General features: G+C 47.0%; 1 long non-coding RNA gene across 1 annotated transcript in view; it reads left to right on the top strand.

Annotated features, from left to right (window-relative positions):
• The first annotated feature begins 1,329 nt into the window (after positions 1 to 1,329).
• LOC309639805 overlaps positions 1,330 to 20,930 on the top strand; it is a 409,973-nt gene continuing 390,372 nt past the window's right edge. The window contains exon 1 of the long non-coding RNA XR_014251864.1: positions 1,330 to 1,822. This is a non-coding gene — a long non-coding RNA (uncharacterized lncRNA). The remainder of the gene's footprint in view (positions 1,823 to 20,930) is intronic.

Here is a 20,930-nt window from a genome sequence, read left to right as displayed (position 1 = left end):
CCTTAGCCCTTGGTTGTCCTTAGACCTCAGTTGTCAGAGAGCATGGGCTCTGATGTCTTCTAATTTCATGACCTGGAGAAGAACCTCTTCTGTGTGAGAAAAGGGATCCTCAATGGTTCAAACTACCCTAAACCATAAACGCAAAGTAGGCTCATTTAACTGCTTATTTCAAGGCTTCCTCTGCCTTGCCTTAACCATCCCAGGTAACCTTCCAACATCACTGAGCTGTACGTCATTGGTGGCAAAGAGCTCTGATGGAAAAGGCTTCTGTTTGAGAGCCCTTCTGGCCCACAAGTCCATTTGAACTTTACCTTCTGTATCTTAAATACAGAACAGACAAATGGCTTTTCAACCACAGGCCTCCTGGGGAAACAGACATGGGTGCTTTGCTGCTGCTGTGCTGTCACATTCTCTCTCTCCTGGAGGAGGTGGTGCTGCCAGTGTCCTGCCAGGGTTGCAGCCAGATCCCCAGTGAAAGTATCCAAAATGGTGGCCGGAGATGATGCTTCGTCTCCCTCTCAAGTTAGCAGCTTTGTGATCAGCAAATGGGATAGCAGGATAAAGGCACAGCACCCACTGAAACAGCTGTTGTAACCCTGGGAAAGGTATTTATCCCGCCCTTCCTCCCTTTCCAGAGAAACTGCCCTTTGGGGTTGGAACAGGGGACTGATTGTTCTATGCACAGAATAGGTCCGGTTTGGCAAAGATGAAGCACCCTAGACCATCTCTTTGTCACCGGAGCGCCATGGGGGATGTAGGGCATTTTCCATCCCTTCTCTTCTTGATCTTTGGATTTGATTGCTGGCATTCTCCTCTCCTGTGCCTGATACTTCCTGGGCTGTGAGCATGAAGAGGTTACAGCAGCCGGGTGCCTGCTGGGCTGAGTTAGCGCTTCCCTCGGCATCCAGAAAAGGGGTGGCGGGGTGGGCTGCGGGGGGAGGCCCGCTGCAGTAGGTCGGAGCAGGCTCTTTGACCACGTCTCCCTCCCCTCCCCAGAGCCCGGCGAGGAGGGGGACGCCGAAGGGAAAGGCGTCCATCTGGAGTGAAGGATGAACCGCGGGCACGTCGGTGGTCCAGAGCTGCAGAGTGCCCGCGCTGCGCCCGCTTCCTGCGCGCTCCCCGCCTGCGTCTGGCCGCCCAGGGGCGCGCGGACCCCGGACAGCGGCACTTGGGCTCAGGGAGGACAGAGACCGGGGCCGGAGCCGCAGGAGCCGTGGGCCTGCGAGACCAGCTCCCCGGGGAGCCTGAGGCAGCCTCGCTCTAGCCCTCCCTCCTCGGCAGGAGCCGCCGCGGAGCCGGCAGCGCTTTTCCTGCAGCAACTGGCGCTGGGACGCGGCTGGGGCCGAGCTCTCCCCAGCGGCCACCGGGCTGAGCGGCTCCCTGGACTCGGCCCCTTCCAGGTGACCCTGTCACCCCGACCCCGGCTAAGAGGAAACAACTCCTGCGGGAGAAAACTTAGATTTTGCTTTTGCACCGAACTCCTGTAGCTGTGCAAGCTCTGCGGAACCGTGTAAGGTTTCATTTTGCACTTGACTAGGGTTTGAGAGAAACCGCAGGGACTGGGCAGTGAGAGGAAGAACCTTATAAACTTCGGGGGCGGGGACATTTTCTTGGAAGTGACAAGTAGCCTCAGACCTACAGTGCCTGGGCCAGTGACGTCATCCTCCGTGCAGACACTCCGAAGGGTTTGGACGTTGCTCCATGACCAACACCAAAGACCGCAGGAGAGCCATGGAATCCACGCTGGCGACATCCAGTTCTGCCACCGGCCGGGTCACCTTCTCCCACGTCTTCGGTCAGCAGTGCCAACTTATGGAAGCAGGTAGGAAGTGTGTCCTGTGGGAAGTGGGGCCCTCCAGGGTCCCCAGAGGCAGAGGCCCGTCTGTCTGTGTGCCTGTCTGTCTCATCTCTGCCGCGATGTGATTTGGAATGTGAGGTTCAGCTAACCAGTGACGTGCTTGCCCAGCACATTCACTTTAAAGTTTCTAGGATGTGCCACAGGACTGAATGTGCCGCCTGGGCTGGGTAAGTCAGGGCGCCTGTTGGTCTCGCCACCTCTTTTCTCTGTGGTTACCCGGAGGATGCGGGAAGGTGCGTCAGGAGGGATCTGATGACATGGTGGATGTGGTCATCGTTTGGGGGCAACAGCCAATCCTAGACTACGTAGTTGCCTCTCTGTCAACTTGCCTCTCTGCTAAGAGGGGTGGTTAAGCTGTGCCACTCCAGTCACCATTGGAGTAACTTAGATGCTCATGAAAGGGTCCACCCTGATCAGCGTCTCCCAGCCCTTTGCTCTGCTGTGGGCATTCCTCACTAGCCTTGGCTCTTCCACAAAACTCACATTTTATGCGGAGTGGAAAACTTGGCATGGGCTGCAGCCTTACCCTGTGCCAGCCATCTTGCTAGGATGTGCATTTGGTCGCAAAGAAAACCAGGTTGGGGGAATGGCTGGGTGCAAATGGTCACCGTGGTGGAGCCCAGAGACTTGATCTGTGCTTACGATTATGCTGGAGTCACACAAGACACAGGCTGCCTGCTTCCCCACTTTCTCAGAGTTCATTCCTGTCGTTGGGAAAAGAGCCATGTGTTTCTCCAGTGGTTTCCTGGGTATGAAAGTGTTAATTGTGCATTTTGGCTGTGAGTCTCTGGAAGGTGGTGAGGAGAGCACTGCATTTAGGAGTCTGGGGGCTTGAGTTGGTGTTTGCATAACCTTGGAAATTGCAGACCCTACCCCTTTCCCTTGGGAATCTGTCTCCAGCTGTAAAACAAGAGAACTGGACTTGAGGCTGCCTGTTCCATCCAGGCCTTAGATTCTGTGAACTCAGAGGAGCCTAGTACAATGGAGAAAACAAACTTGAGCAGTTTTAAAGGATGGGATGTGTTTGCACAAGGTGGAGTCTCATGGACTAAGTGAATGAGGGCTCTGAGATGGACTGCCTGGGATTGAGCCCCAGCTTCACCTGTTACAAGCTGTGTGACCTCAGGCAAATTACTTAGCGTCTCTGCACCTCAGCTTCCTCATCTTTTAAAATGGGGATAGCAGGCAATACCTCATAGAGTCATTGCAAAGATTCAGCATGTTAATACATGGAAAGCCTTAGAACTGTGTCTGGTGCCTAGCCAGCACTGTTTTAGTGTCAAGTGTTTGTTAGTGTTTCTAGGAGATGTGGGGGACATTGGGCAGGCATCCTTCCAGGGCCCAGTCAAGGCATCTCTGTTTGCAGAGAGCATAGCTGCCTGTGGTTCTAGAAGATCAAAGCACTGATCACGCCCCTCTCCACCTACAATTTGATTCTGGTTTGTCCAGAAGTTTGAGAATCTCCCACCGCGTATACACGAGGAATATTTGACCTACAATAGCTTAAGTGCCTCTACTTCTACATAAGGAGGAGGGCTTGGGGATTTTCCTGGACTGAAGTTTCACACACCTTTCTACTTCTCTGGAGTTACTGTGGGAAGGCAGATTGGATTTCTAAAGTGCCCTCAGTGTTGTCCCCTGTGGGTTTATACTCTAAGCTTTTGGAGGCACCCAAGCCTAAATCAGGTCATGAAATCCTCTGTCTCCTTTAAAAAAAAAAATCCTTTATGTCAAGAGAGCAGTGCAACACGGAATAGTAATGACCAGCCGTCTCAAGGGAGAACTCTCTCCTTGAAGAAATGCAAAGAGGAATAATTAACCTCTGAGTCAAAAGCCTTCACTCAGTTAGGTGAAGGGGATTGAGAGCAAGCCCTGAGATGTCTCCAGCCAGGCGTTTGTAGTCCGGTTCGTATCACAAATGAGATCTTAAATGAATGTGAAAACGGTTCCATGACTTCAGGGGCTCACAGCTGTGTTCATCATGTCTGTTCCCGAGTGAGAGGCACATGTATTCACTGAGCACCTACTATGTGCTTTCTCTGCACGGTGCCCGGAACCACAGAATCCAAAGAGTAAGTCATAGCTTTTCCTCAAGGAGATGATGATCTAGTTGGTCGTAAATGTAAAGCATACTGAAGGAAAGAGAATTATGCAGGATGTGACTTTTTAATGATTCCATTTCTGAGCAGCCCTTGCTATTTATTTTCCATAAACTCTCTTACTTAATTTTCAAAGCCCCTAAACAATTTCCGTAGGCAAAGGAAATGCTCAGGGGTTGCCTGCATGCCCACGTTCATGCAGCAGGAAAGTAGCAAAGGGGAAGGTGAACCCTGGTCTGATGCCCATCCCTGTGCCTTTAACTTCCGCAGCACGTGGTCCCCTCTGGGTGATGACTTGGATTAATCTTTTGTATCTGTAAGTATCTCGTGTTTTAGGAGAAGTTGATTCCTGAGAGATGGAGCAGTCCAAGATGCTTAGTGGGGTGGAGGTGGGGGAAATGGGCATAAAAGGGCACATTGAATTTAGGGCGGCAGGGGTAGACCCCTGGCAGTAAGGGTGTAACTGGGCATGGGTGGGCCCAACGAGAACTCTGACCCAGTTAGCAGTAGTGGGATTGTGAAGGCCATGGTGGGGCCGTGGAAAGAGTATGGCGTTCTTTCCCATTCAGTCCCAATTCAGCTGTTTTGCTGGTGTGTGAACCTGATAAACCCCAAAACCCTGGACTAGGGGTTGGCAAACTACAGTCCTGAGGCCAAATCTGGCCCACAGCTTGCTTTGGTAAATAAAGTTTTATTGGTACACAACCATGCCCATTCATGTACATTTTGTACGGCTACTTTTGTGCTACTACAGTAGAGTTGAGTAGCTCTGACCCAGACCATGTGGCCTGCAAAGCCGAAAATATTTACTATCTTACCCTTTACAGAAAAAAGTGTGCTGATCTCTGCTCTAGGCAAGCATCTGTAGCACAGAATCGGGGTAGACAGAATTTGGGGCGGGGGACAATGTAAAAGGGCTCAAGCCTGAGAATTTGGCTCTGACACATGCTTCCTTGCTGGCACTTTTGATGCTACGTGGTGCCTTGGTTTTTTCATATCCTCCCTCATTGCACCATACACACATATAGTAGAGGTTGCTTCAGGAAGCATTTAGAGTAGATCTGAAAGCCCTAGGAAGAAGAGAGTTCCCACTGTGTGTCCACATCCGTTGCACCTGAACTGGGCAAGATCACACCTGCCTCCTTTTCATGGCCACCTGGCAGGGAGATGGTGAGTTTCCTACTTAATGGGTGAAGTTTAGACGTTGGCAGAGGTGGGACTTAAACCTTAGTCAGCCAACCCCAAAGCCTGTACCCAAAAAAAGCAATCCTGTGGCATCTGCAAAGGGTTTTTAAAGAAATGTGTCTTGTCTTTCTCAAGGATTCGGAGGAGAGAGCAACGTTTCAGCTCTTTCATTGGCTTTGATTCTGTTGCCCACCCTCGTCCCTCTCCATGGTCCTTTGTCCCACTTCAGAACGGGTAGTCCTGTGACATTAATTCTCTTCTCTTTCTAACCCCCCAACCCAAATTTTTTCCCCTTTCCTTTGGCCCCAAAATGGTAGGTGAGGTGTTAGCCTGTCTGTGCAAGCATGACTGTTGGCGGCTGCCATTCTCTAGTCTTCCCACCTCACCTTCTTCAGGTGGGAGCCTAAGGCCACATTACCAGGCAGGCCACTGGTTGACCTCACGGTATCCTGCATCACTCTGGTTTCCAGCTGTTTCTAGCATTTCACTCAGGATGTTGGGAGAAACTCCGAGGGGATGAGCTATATAGACTCAAGCTGGTGTACTGTTGGTCTCCATGTAGCCTCCTTGGGCCCCAAAATGTTTGACCAGGGTGCCACTCTGACCTGATGTTTGGTCGTGTCTCTGCTGAGGGCTCTTGACTCATCCCTCAGCCTGACAGTCTGTTGTTTGGGGGACTCCAGCTTGCAGGCCATGGCCGCTGGCGACTTCCTCTCTTGCTGGGACTTGCTAAGCTGCCCCTGTGCCATCCTAGTTGATTTCCAACCTGTCCCATTTGGGTAGAGAGCATCTCCACAGGGTTACTTTGCTTGACCGGAAGGATTAAAGTCATTCTGGCCAATATGTCCTGCTGACGCTGCATGAATCCAGGCCCAGCTCAAGGGGGAGGGTGGAAGGGAGGAGAGGACAGGAGGGTGACAAGACTTGAGCACCTGGACAGCTGCCGTTCTGCATTACCTCTGGGTTGCAGCTCAGAAGCTGCTCACGATGTTCCCCATTTTTATCATTAGTTATGGATCAGTCCTCAGCTCCTTACCATGTAGAAACTCAAACAAATGCACGTCATGTCTGTCTGTCTGTCTCATAAGTCAGGCCGGTACCTGGAGCCAGGGTCTGGTCATCTTTTGACTTTATTACCTTGTTCCTTCTGAAGGCTGTCAGCTGAGCCCCCTTTCCTGCCTTTCAAACAATATAGGAATCTATCTGGATATGTAACCTGCATGTATTTGGAAGCTACTTGCCATAGTTATAAGCAAGAGAGGAGAGAACTGCTTTATTGCATCTGCTATGAGGCGAACATGTTGGTGGTTTTGCAAAAGCTAAACAGATAAAGATGACTGAGCAAAGAGGAAAGAGTCCTGTTTCCTATCTTTTCACCTATGGGAATGGGAACACAGTTCTAAGGTTTCCTTTTAGATCCCCAAGGAGTGGTGGCCTAGGACCTGCCTGGCTGATTCTCCAGTGGGAACAGTATGTTTTGATGTTCGAGACAAGCAATTACCATAGTGACTGCTGGCAATCGAGTATAACCATAGCTGACGCTGATTGGGTGCTTATTCTGGGATGGTCATTATGCTACGTGATTACATGTTACCTAATTTCATCCTTGTCACATCCTCATAAGGCAAATAAAATCATCCCCATTTTTTAGATGAGGAAACTAAGGCCCATAAAGGAAAGTATTTCTCTTAAGTAGTCAGTGGTTGATCCAGGATTCGAATCCAGGCATCTGGATTCCAAGTGTCTACTTATTCCTGTTCTTCCATCCAGACTCTGTCAAATTTCCATCTCCTCCAGGAATTCATCTCCAGAAATGTTTGTTGAACATCTGTGCCAGCAAATGAATGTTTGCTGAATGAATGTGGAATCTGCAGTAACCAGAGGTACTGAAGGTACTATCCATCCTCCAGGAGTTTGTAGCTTAAAGTGGGAGTGACCCATGTCTTCTGTGTTTTCACAATACTATTCATAATGTGTTGTGTTGTGATTCCTGTTCATCAGTGGCTTCCTTATTAGACTCTCAGCTTCCTGAGGTCAGGAACTGTCGTCTTGGTTGTCTTAGAGTCCTCCAGACCTCGGATGGTGTTTTCATCAGTAAGACGTTGACATGTCTGTTTTAAACCAAATCCTTTGTCCTTTTACAAGATGGCTGTCATCCCCATGAGAAGCTGTTAGCACAATAAAATGGTGTTAGTGGAATCTGGCAAAATAAAATTATGGTTATGTTCATTCTCTTTCTCAAGACTAATTCTTCATAGCCCTCAAGTTAGCTTGCAGAATCAAGGGCAGTGGGGAAAACCATTTATCCCAGTAGTCCCTTGGGCTGATCAAATTGCGTACTTTTAACTCCAGGCTCTTAAAGGGAAGGTGGTCTAATTGTTGGGCACTTGTTGGGCACAGGGGACAAGGGGTGGCACCTCCTGCTCTTTGTCCTGTTCAGTGTCTCCTCTCTGCCTAATCTTCCATTTTCAGTCCAAAGATAGGGTTTTCTCAGCATCCTGGTGATCTCCTTAGGATGTAGGTACTATCAGCGACATCCCTGGACCATACCTTGACCTCAGAAGTTCCCACCAATGGTGCTTGTTGGAGGGGAAAGCAACAGGGGCAAGCTGGATCCTTACAGCCTTGGAATAAGCAGGGACTTGTAGTTATCAGTAGAGACTTAAGAGCTCAGTTGTTTGGGTTCAAAACCCAGTTCTACTGTTCATTAACTGTGTGACCTTAGGCAAGTACCTTAACCTCTCTGTGCACTGGTTTCCTCATCTGTAAAATGAGGATAATGGTTTACCTACTTCATGGGGTTGTGTGGGTCTGACAATGAGTTGATATGTATGAAGTGTCCATCACAGTGCCTGACACAGAATGCATAATGTATAAGCATCTGCTGTCTGTCTTAGTCGGCTCAGGCTGTTATAACAAAATGCCATAGACTGGGTGACTTAAACAAAAAACATTTTTTTCTTACAGTTCTGGAGGCTGAGGAGTCCAAGATCAGGGTGCCAGCAGGTGTGGTGTCTGGTGAGGGTCCTCTTCCTGGTTTGCAGACAGCTGTCTTCTTGCTGTATCCTCACATGGCTGAGAGCAGAGAGAGAAGCAGGCTCTCCTGTCTCTTCGTAGAAAGGCACTAATCCCATTCATGATGGCTCCACCCTCATGACCTCATCACCTCCCAAAGACTCCATCTCCTAATACCATCACCAACATATGAATTTTGGGAGGACACAGACAGTTCACAACACTGTCATTATTGCTATTTCTTGTTAGCCCATCTGCTCAATCTTGCTTAGTGAGATAAAGTTTAAAATTAAATTAAAACATTGTTTGTGGTCATGTCTTTCAGACTAGTAGAAAGCTGCTACTTTTTCCCCTTGGCTAGTCATTACAGTTAAAAAAAACACACACTCAATGATAGTTCTTTCTTTGACTCCCAAGGTCAGGAATCAACAGATCTATGAGAACTTCCATCCACCAATCACCGAACAGTATTTGTTTACAGAAGGTCCTCAATGGACCCAGTGTACCTGGGACAGTTCATGTCTTTCTTCCTGTTATAATTATTAACAGCACCTACGTTCATTCTCAAGCATGTCCTCATTTGTGTGATAAATTATATGGTCAGTCTTAATAAGGGCCATCTGAATAAATAAAATTCAAATGTTACTTAAATGAAATGTGGAGCATCTGATCTTGGAGGAATCCATATAAGGTTCAAAGACAGTCAGCGGAAGAAGTGAATGTTTGGTTTGGAACAGGGGCCAGACAGGTCAGGTGAGCTGAGCGCCACTTCTCAGCAGTTCTAGGAGGACTGCTGGTGTCACCAGATCTTATTCTCCAACGTAGAGTCCCGATGTTCCTATAAAACCTCTCAGTTCTTGAATGTGTATTACCAAATGCATGATTCTGGATTCTGGAGGGTCAGACTCTGACAGCTGTGTCCTGTCCTGACCCTGGGCCACCAGTTTACAGTCTCTGGTTCAAGCCATCTGTTCTCGTCAGCAGGGCTCTCGTTCCAGGTCGTAGGCTCCTTCCGGCGTGAGTGGCAGGCCTACCGTTTGCTGTCCCATCCCCTACCTTTCCCTGGGTAACAAAAGAGCTGTAGGTTGAGGCTCCACCCTGCTTCTTGTCCATATTCCCTGGCACAGCAAATGTGGTCTTGCTGGGGCCAAGGAGTGTCCCAGGCCCGGGGGCTTCAGATCACTTGTTCACGAGATAGCCTACACTTCGATAAATATGCTTTACTTGAGCTATGGGTGTCTCCTCCCTCATCTTACTCGTGAGAACCTGGAGAAGACTTGGCTGCGGATAGAGAATAGAAATAAACAGAAGGAACATAATCTGGAGGCTCCAAGACGTTCCAATTTTGGATGTGAGGTTGTGCCCATCCAGAGTGGGCAGGTGGGAGCCGCCACGAAATGGAAGGTCTTAGCCAGACCATTAATGCACTGTTCCCAAGCAGCCCCGGGGGGGTCAGGAACAGAGCTGGCTCTCTGCTCTTGATGGTGGCACAGAAGGACAAGGGGGGCATCTGAGATTTGGTGAGTTTGTGGGCATAGCTGAGTAAGAAGGGAAATGGCCCATTTGTAGAATATATTAGAGACCCCACTGTGCCATCCGTGTGCTCTTCAGAAAACGCTGGGATTAAATGACTGGTGGGTTTCTCATTGGAAGGTGGCTTAGGTGGGAAGAGCCCACCAAGCAGGGGGACTGTGAAGGAGCTCTTTCTTGCCCAGGGCATACTTAGCTTTCACACTCGATCTCATTTTTGGACATATTCTCATTACGTCCTATGTGGTTACTTGTTCCAGCTTCTGGAAAACTTAAAGCGTTGATTCTTCTCGTCTGCGATCCCAAACCTTCTGCCAGATAAATCTTTAGATTGAGGGCAAAGCTCTTAACCAGGCAATATTCCTCTGCCTCTCCCCAAATGAAATGGAGTGGCTTTAGGTGTAAAATATCTGAAGGAAAACAGTCTTCCGTGATGGTCCTCCTCTGATGTGGCTGGTGGGTGAGTGAAGCCCTGCCACAGTGAGAATTGCCAGACAGCAAAAAGTAAGGAGGGTTTCCATGCTGGAAAATGGGAAACCTCAAAGCAGTAAGGATTACTTGAAGACTTAAAACTGACACTGTGATGTTTGGAGTAGGAGAGACTGTAAAAGTCCTGCTGTAAAAGACTGTGAACATGTCAAAATAATATACTAGTGATGTACTAGGATTCTCACCTTCCCATTCCCACCCCCACCTTTCATAGTGGTGACATTTGGACCTTGACAGATAACCCATTTCTGGTTTCGTTATAATCTTAAATCACATCTTTCTTTTAGACATCAGCTCCTTTGACCAATTCCAATCTCACCAGCTTTTCTAAGGATGTAAGGAATAAGCTAGATGAAACAGATATGTTCTTGGTTTTTCCCAGAAAGGTCAATGTGCTTTCATTGGTCCTTTGTATCAGCTATCCTCTCTAGAGCTATTTCCTTCTATTTTAATCTACAGGGTCTAGTGTCAGTGCCATTAGGAGGGAGACGCAGCCTCAGACACCAGTGGGGAGATCAGTCCAGCGGGTTGCCATCTAAGGAAGAAGACAAAACTGCAAAAGCAGCCAAGTACCCAGGCCGGGCTCCACTTGCATTTCAGGACTTCCTGAAACTTGAAATCTTCTCTTTGATCTTCCTGAAGTCATTATCAGTTACCCATAGTGAGGACAAGTTAGGACACTTGAAGAGAGGACTGGTTAGAGAACAGGAGGTAAAGGAAGAAGGGAGGAGATTGTTTCCATCCCTCCTGGTCCAGGGAGCTAGAAGAGGGGTGATGAGGCATGGGAAGAGAGCCAATTTTGGGGAGAGGGAGTGTCTTGGCCTTGATTCCTAGGTGAGAAGCGAATCTAAGAAATAATTTATGCGGGTGGGTTCCTCTGAATTTCTGCAGTGACTGCAGCCCTGGTCAGGAGCCCCAGGGGGGACAGGACTTCAGGAAGTGGTCAGAGCTCCCTGGCTTGGATCATAAGAGACATGTGGGCCACCCCTCAAGGCTATGGGAGACCCAGACTCTACCAGGGAAAACAGAAAGGTCTGTTTGAGTACGAGGCGGCGTCTACCACCTGATCAGAGCTCCACATGAAGCCTCCAAAGGGCTGCGTGCAGGAATTAGGATTTGGTGTAGCCAGAGGAGCAGAGGCTGGGCAAGCAGGAGACAGAGCTGGGACATGCCCTGGGATGCTAGAGGCACATCCAGCATCCCAGCACACACCTTCGTCAGCACAGAGGAAGTCTACAGCATGGAGACAGGTGAAAAAGGAAATAGTACCTTAGGAAGAGAACCCTCACACCTGCTCCCAGCCTCCAATGGTCAGCACCTCCACTGCCAGTTAAGCAGGGAATATTGAAGGGAGAGCACCAGGGTATGAAGAGTTGGATTCTAGAGACCAGGCCAGTGACAGCTGAGGTGGTCATAAATGGTTGGGACCAGTCTACAGAAAGGACTCTGTAGAAGGATCTCCACATTTTTTAGTTTCATTGTGTCCAGTGTTACTGAATGAGATCAGCTGGATATAGATTTCTAGGTTGGCTTATTTTTCTCTCAGCATTTTGGGGATGACATTCTTCTGGCTTCTACTGTTACTGTCAGCCTCTATTGATTTTTGGGTCATTTCTCTGTAGGTGACCTGCCCTCTGTGAATTTGCTTTTAAAATATTTGTCCTGGAAGCTATGTAGTTTTACTACAACATGTCTGGGGATGGATCTAATTTTATTCATCCTATTTGGGGTTTGTGCTTCTCAGCTCTGAAGATTGATGTCTCAGTTCTGGAAAATGTTAAGCCACTTATTTCTTTGAACACTGATTCTCTCCCATTCTTTCTATGCCCCACTCCCACTCCCCTTAGAAAATCCTTGGAGACCTGAATTGGACTTCTCAATCTGACCTCTTTTTCATATTTTCCATTTTTGTCTTTTGGCTGTATTATGAATAATGACTTAAAATTATCTTCTGGTTCATTAATTTTCTTTCTAGCTGTGTCTAATCTTCAGCCTAACTGAGGCAATCAGTTTTTCATTTAATGTCTTTTTTTTTTTTAAACTTCTAGATGTTCTATTTGAGCAGTTTTCAAATCTTCCATGTACTCTTTTTTTTTTTTAAAGTAATCTCTTGTCTTGTGTGCTCTTGATTTTATATTTAATTTATTTAACCATTTAAAATCATGTTTATCTGAAAAGGAATTTTATAATCCATTTCTGGCATTCTTGGGTGTAATTCATCTCTTTTTCTCTTGACTCATGTCCAGAATAGCTTATTACCTCATGTAGTTTATTTTTTTTAATTACAATATTTTATTTTATTATTTTTAAAATTTTTTATTGAATTATAGTTGATTTAAAATGTGTTAGTTTCTGCTGTACAGTGAAGTGAATCAGTTATACATATACATATATCCACTCTTTTTAAAATTCTTTTCCCATATTGGTCATTACAGAGTATTGAGAAAAGGTCCCTTTGCTACCTCACGTACTTTGTACGTTTGGATTTTGAGCTCATGTTTGGGGTTTTATGTGTGAGATACCGTTACCATAGGTAATGTGAATTTTTGAGCTGGGGATTTCCTCGATCCCCTCCAGCCCAGGTAGTATAAATTTGAACCCAAACCCATTTGAGAGCAGGCTTGGGGTAATGAGCTATTAAGGAGATCACCTTCTCAGCCCTCTCAATCCAGGACTCAGACCCTGTCTCCCTTTGCTTGTGTGCAGGACCTATATCTGAGTCCCCTCATTCCCTGATGGTGAAGCCCTCTAAGGCTGGCTTGTGAGTATGTGTACGTGTGTTGCAGTTCTAACTCCTCTATCCCAGCATAACCTGAGCCTGTGTGACCTGCCCCATGTGCCAATACAACTCTAGCATCCACTTTACAAGAGCAGCAGATGCCACTGGGCAGCCCAAGTGCCAGTGCATGCTATCACTCTGGTTTTCAATTTCGTATTTCCTTGTTGGTTTGTGGATGTATTAGTTTCCTGTGGCTGCTGTGACAAATTACTACAGGCTTGGTGGCTTAAACAACACAAATTTATGCTCTCACTGTTCTGGAAGCCAGGAGTCTGAAATCAGTATCCCTGGGCTGAAATCAAGGTGTCACAGGGCTGCACTCTCTCCAGACTCTAGGGGAGAATCTGTTCCTTGTCTCTTCCAGGGTCCTGTGGCTGCTGACATTCCTTGAAATTGTGGCCACATCACTCCAATATCTGCCCCCATGGGTACATTGCTCCTTCTTTTCTGTGTGTGAGATCTCTCTCTCTCTCTCTTTCTCTTATAATGACACTTGTGGTGGCATTTAGGGCCCACCTGGATAATCCAGAATATTCTCTTATCTCAAGATCCTTAACTTTATCAGATCTGCAGAGAGCTTTTTTCCCAAATAACAGTTACAAATTCTAGAGATCTTTTGGGGGTCCATTTTCAGCCTTCCACAGTAGATTTCCCTAACTTTGAGAGCTCAGTTTTGTATTTATTTATTTATTTTTAAAAAGATTTATTTATTTAATTTATTTTTGGCTGTGTTGGGTCTTATTTGCGGCGCGGGCTCTTTGTTGTGGTGTGCAGGCCTCTCTCTAGTTGCGGCGTGTGGGTTTTCTCTTCTTCAGTTGTGGCGTGCAGGCTCCAGGGCGCGTGGGCTCTGTAGTTTGTGGCACGCGGGCTCTAGTTGAGGCACGCGAGCTCAGTAGCTGTGGTGCAGGGGCTCAGCCACCCCGCCGCCCGTGGGATCTCAGTTTCCTGACCAAGGATCGAACCCGCGTGCCCTGCATTGTAAGGCAGGCTCTCCACCACTGGACCATTAGGGAAGTGTCCCTCAGCTTTGCATTTATAAGGATGCTCATTATATTTCCAGATGTTTTGTAGCATTTCTTTTTCTAGTCCATCGTACTCCCTGGAAAAGAAATATACCAAATAACCTCAAGGCTGGAGAGAGAAATGCACAACCCACTGTGATGGGCAGTTGCTCAGAGGGCCAGAGGATGAAAATGTTAAGGTGTAGGTGCTGACTTGTGCTAGGGATGCACTTCTGAAACCCTGTGGGGCAAAAGACTGGGCTTAGCTCATGCCGACAGGATGCTGCTCTCTGGAATGGCTAGAATGGCCCGAGTTCCCCTGACCCACCTCTCCCCAGTCTTCGGTTCGCTTTGGCCCAGTCCAGACTTTGCCTCTTGGCTTTCATATGTGTGCAACTGATACCAGTTTCTGCTCCCACCTGAGTCTTAGCATATTCCATTCTGACAGCCAGTAACAGACCTTGAGTCTGTTCCTTGTTATCCCCTTTGCTTTAGCGACTGGACCAGACATGTGCCCTGGAGTGTCTTGGGAACTCACTCTGTGTCAGTTGGGCATCACCAAAACCAGAGCCAGGCAGGATCAGAACTGAGCATTATTTCAGAGTATGCCTCCTCTGCAGCTAAAGGTATCTCACCCACAGGAGAGAGCTGAATGCATGCCTGAAAATTCTCTCCTGATGCAAATCTTCATTCCTAGGGACAGTCAGGCAAACTAACCAAAAGTGTATGTCATGCTACCTGTGACTCTTTGGAAGGTAAGACTTAACCAGCTTGTGTGAAGGCACTTGCAAAGCGAAACACCCTGCCCCCTTAGGTAATCAATGGAGTAGTTATGGTGAGCTTTCTGGCTCCATACACTCAGAGGGAAGAAATAGCCTGCGTGGGTGGCTTTTGTTCCCATCTCTCTTGAAGTTGTGTTCCTATCCTAAGTTTGTGGCTAAACCTTGATGAAGAATGTTTTTACAGCTGGAGTTCCTCCCGAGAGGTCATCTCCATCGTGAAATAGACCACAGGGCACCCTCTCCAGGCTGGAGATGTACTGTACGTGTCTTCCACCAGTATTAGGGGTTAATTGTCTATGTCTCCCCGCATTGAAATTGAGTGACCCCTGAGGAAGCCCCCCTGGGAGCTGTGCCAGGAGTTTGACGGGGGTGGGGGCGTCTAGGGCCTAAGTTCCGTGTTAAACCAGCAGGCACTGGCAGAGAAGACCCCTGCCCAGGGCTCCAGGCCCAGGCATGGCAGGAGCAGTGGCAGGATTTGGGGCAAGCCTTCTAAAGGGTGTGTGTGTCGAGGAGCCTGTGTGTGTGTGTTGCGGGGGAGGGGGGTCAGGGGTTCCTGGAATGACCTATGCTGACATCACCTGTGTCCCTGCTGCCCTCAGGTCCAGGCCCTCCTCTCTGAGAGGAGATGCTAAAGGTAACCAGTCCCCAGAACCAGTGATGGTATCTCCTCGTCCAGCAGCCCTTTCACAAAACAATCCAAACTATTGCTCTTCTCACCCAGTTTAATAATGTTTTCCCAGAAACAAGGCTGAATTGGTCTGGCAGCCTTCAGGTTGGATTCTGGGGGAAGCTCAGTCTCCCAGTGAGAAGTTTCTGAGTGGGGCTGGGAGTCACTTGTCCAGTGGTAACATTTTTTGACTTAGATGGTAATTTGAGTGCCCAAGCTGGGTGAGATTACAAGACTGTGTAGTTCATAGAGAAAAAGAGATGGTGCTCAGCCTCAACTCGAGTTGATTCTCTAGAAGAATCTCTGGGATCTGATACCCATAAGCAAATTTATAACAGATTTGCGGTAGTGGAAGCAGAAGGAGTAGAGGACCAGGCAAAGAGCCTTTGCTCTCAGCTGACCTGAAGAAATTGAATAATTTAGATTAAAGAAAGCCCCAGGCACATTTTAGCAGCTGGTCAATTTTTCTGCTTGAAACAGAATTTCTAGACTTTGTTTTACATGAAGACATAGTTTATTTTTAGGCCCATCAGGGAGGCTGTCAGGTGGGTAGCTCAGAAAGCTGGCCTGCTAGTGAAATACAGCCCCCATCATCATGTTGTCTTGTGGCCTAGAAAGGCTCTCTTGCCTGCTGTAGCATGAAGGACCAACCAGCTGCCTTTGAGGGTAGTGAGAAAGGTCATGAGAAAGTTGAAGGTTTTCAAAGGAGGACACGCTTTCTTGCACAAAGCCCATTGCTGTAGGCCCAAGTGTAGCTCTTTGGCTAAGAAAGCTCCAGCTGAAATAGCTCATTCCCCTGGGTACTAAGTGTTCATTAAAAATCCAGTTTTTCAGGTGGTATGACCCTGGTTGTCCCCAATTTAAACAAAAGTCCCTTTGTGGCCACTGGCACTTGGGAATAGAACCTTGGAGCCATGTGGAGGCCAGAAGGCAGCTGAGGGAGCCTTTACAGTGTTTCTTGGTTTGCCACTGATAAAGGATCCCAGCACGACACAAGAAGAACCTTTGCTGTTATCTTGTTTCTTGGTTGACTAAAGAATCGTGAGGCCTGCACTTCACTTTCAAGAGTCATAAACTTCTCAAGTGGTGAAACAGGCCAAAGCCCAGGATGTTGAGCCATAGAATTTGTTGTGCTTGCAGAAATCTGTCATGGCAGGACCTATGCTCGCCCCAAACAGCATAATGACAGAGTCTCTAAGGACTTCTGTGAGCAGAACATAAAATTAACACTTGTTTTTCAAGACCAAAGAGAGAAAGGACAAGGCCACTGCTTGGGCTGCCTTCTTGAGCTTGTACTTTTGGTTCTTCTGATCTGTAGACAGATGAAATCTACCGATTCAGCAGGTGCTTTCTTCTCCTACGAAATCTCTCTACGGAAGAAAAGATGGGCACTTGGATGGAGTGTAGGTGTAAAGGTTTCTTATGCAAACACTAGGTGAGGGAGAATCCTAGCATCCTGCCTTGAGTTGTGAGTTTAGTTGACACACCATTTAATTGCACTGGTTCCTCGATGACAACAAAGTATGTATCTGCAAGGAAAATTACAGTCCAGGCAACATGCGAGTAATTTCAACTAATGACTCTTTGTTTGGGTGTCTCTTCCTCCTGGTATGCCTCACCATAAAAACATCTGTAAATCTGCAAAAGGCTGTGTGCTGCTTTCCTGGGCAGGAGGATAAGGAGGGGGGTATAGTTTTCCCTCTTTTTCCAGGTGAGTAGGGAGAGAGCCGAGTCTAGCCTTGGAGGATGGAAAGGTTGTGAATGAGGGAGAATCTTCCTAGGTCTGTTCTAGCTCAGTCAGGTTATTTCCCCCTTAATGGTCTTCTTGCACCCTGCTTTATTGCCCACCTGTTACTCCGCCCACACTTTCTTCAGAGAATCACAAATCAATATTCGGTGCTTGGGCTTATTCAGGATAAAATGTCTTTCTTGGCTTCTTATGGTTAAAGCCTGGTTTGAAAATGTAGTGGGACTAATTAAGCTTTTATGAGGGGAGGAGAATAGTTCTGTCAGCCTTATTGAAAGATTCAGTCTGAGCTAAACCCTGTGAGGAAAATGGGGGGGTGGAAATTGCGGGGATGGGAATGTCAAAGGGAGAGCAGAGGTGGCTCTGGGCCCTGTTTTCGGGGCTGGCTTCATGAAAGTCATTTCAAATGTTGAGGTGTATGGAGTCCTCATTTAAACCCAGATGAAGGTTGTCAGCCTCATCCTGTGAGTTGGGAAAGCTGGACACTGGTCCAGCCACTTTAAACGGGCACAAATTCCCACCCAATGTCTGGGGGCTTTTCAATAATGAGAAAAGATTATAATCCTTCCTGGCTGACTCATAAGTGTTGGAGTTCTCTTGGTTTCTGAAATCAAAGGAGAACATTGCTTTTCCCAAGAGCTGTAATAATTCTACCACTTTGAAAATCTCATTTAAAAATCCATCCCACGACATCCAGTACCTTGTACGCCCAGGCAGAAGCATTTTGTGTAGAAGGCTATGTCCTCAAAAAGTTTACAAGGCAGGACACTAGTCTGCAAAAGGGGAAAAAGTGACGGATGAATGTGGTTATCTGCCAGGAGTTGGGGTTGGTTTTGGACCCTTAGGAATCCTTTCTAGGTGATTCCACAAGAGCATGGACACTAAAGGCAAAGGTTTGGTGTCAGATCTGAGTTCAAGCTGTGCTCTGCTATTTATTGATGGTGTGACTTCGGACAAGTTATTTCTCCCCCATTGTTATTATTTTAAATCTCCCAAACCACAGCTTTTTGTGTAAAATGGTGATGGCATTTCCATAAGGTAGCAACAACAAGGAATATATAAAAGTGATGGAAAGTGTTAGAGGACCATGAACTTGGAGTAGCGCAGAGACCACTGTCGCCAACCAAAGGCAGCCTTGGAGTGGAGGTCTTGGAGCGCCTGGCTTCTCTCTGCGTGGCCCCCGCCGCCCAGCGCACAGATGCAGTCTGAATTTTGGTGAGCACCTAGTGCTTCAGTTCTCAGGTCGGAGGAGAATTCTACTCTTCCTCCCAGGCCTAAGAAGCCCATTGCAGTTCCTCATTGAAATTCTCATTTATTGGGGCTGCTTTGGTGGCTGCAGAGTTGGTGATTTGCCCAATTTGTATGGGAGCGCACACTTTAAAAAGGCTACTTTAAACTGTGACTTGACAGGGTAAACATGTCATTTAATATCTTCCCAACACTTCAACTTCCAGGACCAGGGTCAGCACTAGGGCTGAGCTCCTTCTCCTCTCAGGTCTGGAGGGTGGGGCTGAGACCGAGAAAGAGACTGGTGTTAACAGCCACAGGATCCTCTCTTGTCTAAAGGGGGAAATGAAGACATGCATTGAAAAAAAAAAAAAAATCAGATGATCAAATTGTTGAAGGGCTGATGAGAGTTTCCACATGTGTGACAATGAAATCCTGTCCAAGACAAATTCTATCATTCCATCCAAGATTTACCTACCGGCTGTGCCTCACAGAGAGAAACCAAAGGAGAGCCTGGCTGGGTCCAGGCGTTGTGTTCTTAGAGAGGTCTGGAAAGCATTGGCTTAAAATGGAATTGGAGCTCTCCCTTACCATCCCGCTCATGGGGGGGCTGAGGCGAGGGTACTGGAAACTTCCGTAATTGGAACTGTCAGAGGCACTCACTAAGCATCTAAGTTTTTAAAAATAGGGTTGACATATGATCCAGCAATCCCAATCCTGGGCATATATCCGGACAAAACTCTAATTCAAAATGATACATGCACCCATATGTTCATGACAACACTATTCACAATAGCCAAGACACGGAAACAACCTAAACCTGTCATCTGTCCATTGACAGATGAATGGATAAAAAAGATGTGGTATATATATATATATATATATATATATATATACACACACACACACACACAATGGAATACTACCCAACCATAAAAAAGAATGAAATAATGGCATTTGCAGCAGCAAATGGATGCAACTAGAGATTATCATACTAAGTGAAGTTAAGTCAGAAAGAGAAAGACAAATACCATATGATATCACTTATATGTGGAATCTAAAATATGACACAAATGAACTTATCTATGAAACAGAAACAGACTCACAGACATAGAGGACAGACTTGTGGTTGCCAAGGGGGAGGGGGGTGAGGGATTGATGGATTGGGAGTTTGGGATTAGCAAATGCAAACTGTTATATATAGAATGGATAAACAACAAGCTCCTACTGTATAGCACAGGGAACTATATTTGTATCCTGTGATAGATCATAATGGAAAAGAATATAAAAAAGAATGTATACATGTGTATAACTGAATCGCTTTGCTGTACAGTGGGAATAACACAATACTGTAAATCAACTGTACTTCAATAAATTTTTTTTAAAAAACATCTAAGTTTTCCCCCAAGACAAGGTGTTTCAGGGCATCCAGAAGAGGCAGAAGGTCTAGTGCTTGCCATCTCAGGTACAAAAACATTGGAAACTAGTGAGAAGGTTTAAACAAGTGAGAGGGAGAAGCTATCAGTCATGGAAACTCAGGGAGTGTTTTGTGGCCACTGTCTGGTCAGGCAGAGGAGACTTGTGGGAGGTGGTGGGTCTTGATGTGAATCTTTCTGGATACCTTGTGGTGTGGACTTGGTCTCCGTAGGTAGGAATCCCAAGCCCCCCACAGCCCACGGTGGAACTCAAGGCAGGCAGCAATGAGGTGCTCCCCAGAGCTGCCCTGTGGATGTAGAAGGGTTTGGTTAGATCATAGGAGAGCTCTGGGCCATGCGAGGTCAGGAATTGATTGTGTGGCTACACTGATCCCCTCAAGAGCTTCTCCTTTTCGGGCTGGTCTTCTTCTCATCTCCAGGGAGATAATAGCCACTGCTATTCATGGCTCTGCCCTTAGATCTCCTCTTGGCTAGGACTTCTTAAACTTCCAATTTGAGATTAAATTTGGCCAATCAAGAGACCTTGGAGGTGATGCTCCTTTTTGGAGTGGTTTTCTGACTTCAGTCTTTCATGGTCACTGGGAAGGTTGTTTAAAACACAGACTAATAGCCCCACCCCAGATATTCTGATTATGGGGTCTCGTTGCTGGTCTGTTTAATCTATTCAACAAGAACTCGAGGAGCTCCTGCTTCAGGTGGTTTGAGGACCACTATCCTAGTGCAGTGTGATTCAAAGTCACCCCGGACAAGGATCACTGGGGATCTTGTTAGAAATGCAAATTCTTTGACCCTACCTCAGATCAACTAAATCAGAAGCTGGGGTAGGGCCAATAATACAGTTTCAACAGCCCTCCTGGAGATTCTGAAGCAGGCTAAGGATTGAGAAAGAACCAAAGCACTAGGGTTTGCAACGACCAAGGGTGTGCTGAATGAATTTCAAGCCCTGCTTGTTTGCCACTTGCTCCTGGGGATAGGGCACCAAATACCAGTGTGAGCAGGCAGGCATAATTTTGATTAGGTACTAATCTGGTGGTATTAAACATTTACAAGGAAACTAAAAATAACAAGGAAACGATTCATGCTTAGAAGTATTACCATTGTCCTCCTATAATCAT

Source organism: Balaenoptera physalus, assembly GCF_965194825.1.
Source record: "Balaenoptera physalus genome assembly, chromosome: 1".
NCBI lineage: Eukaryota > Metazoa > Chordata > Mammalia > Artiodactyla > Balaenopteridae > Balaenoptera > Balaenoptera physalus.
Note: the sequence above shows the minus strand (reverse complement) of the source record. Positions and strands in the feature narration are given on the sequence as shown.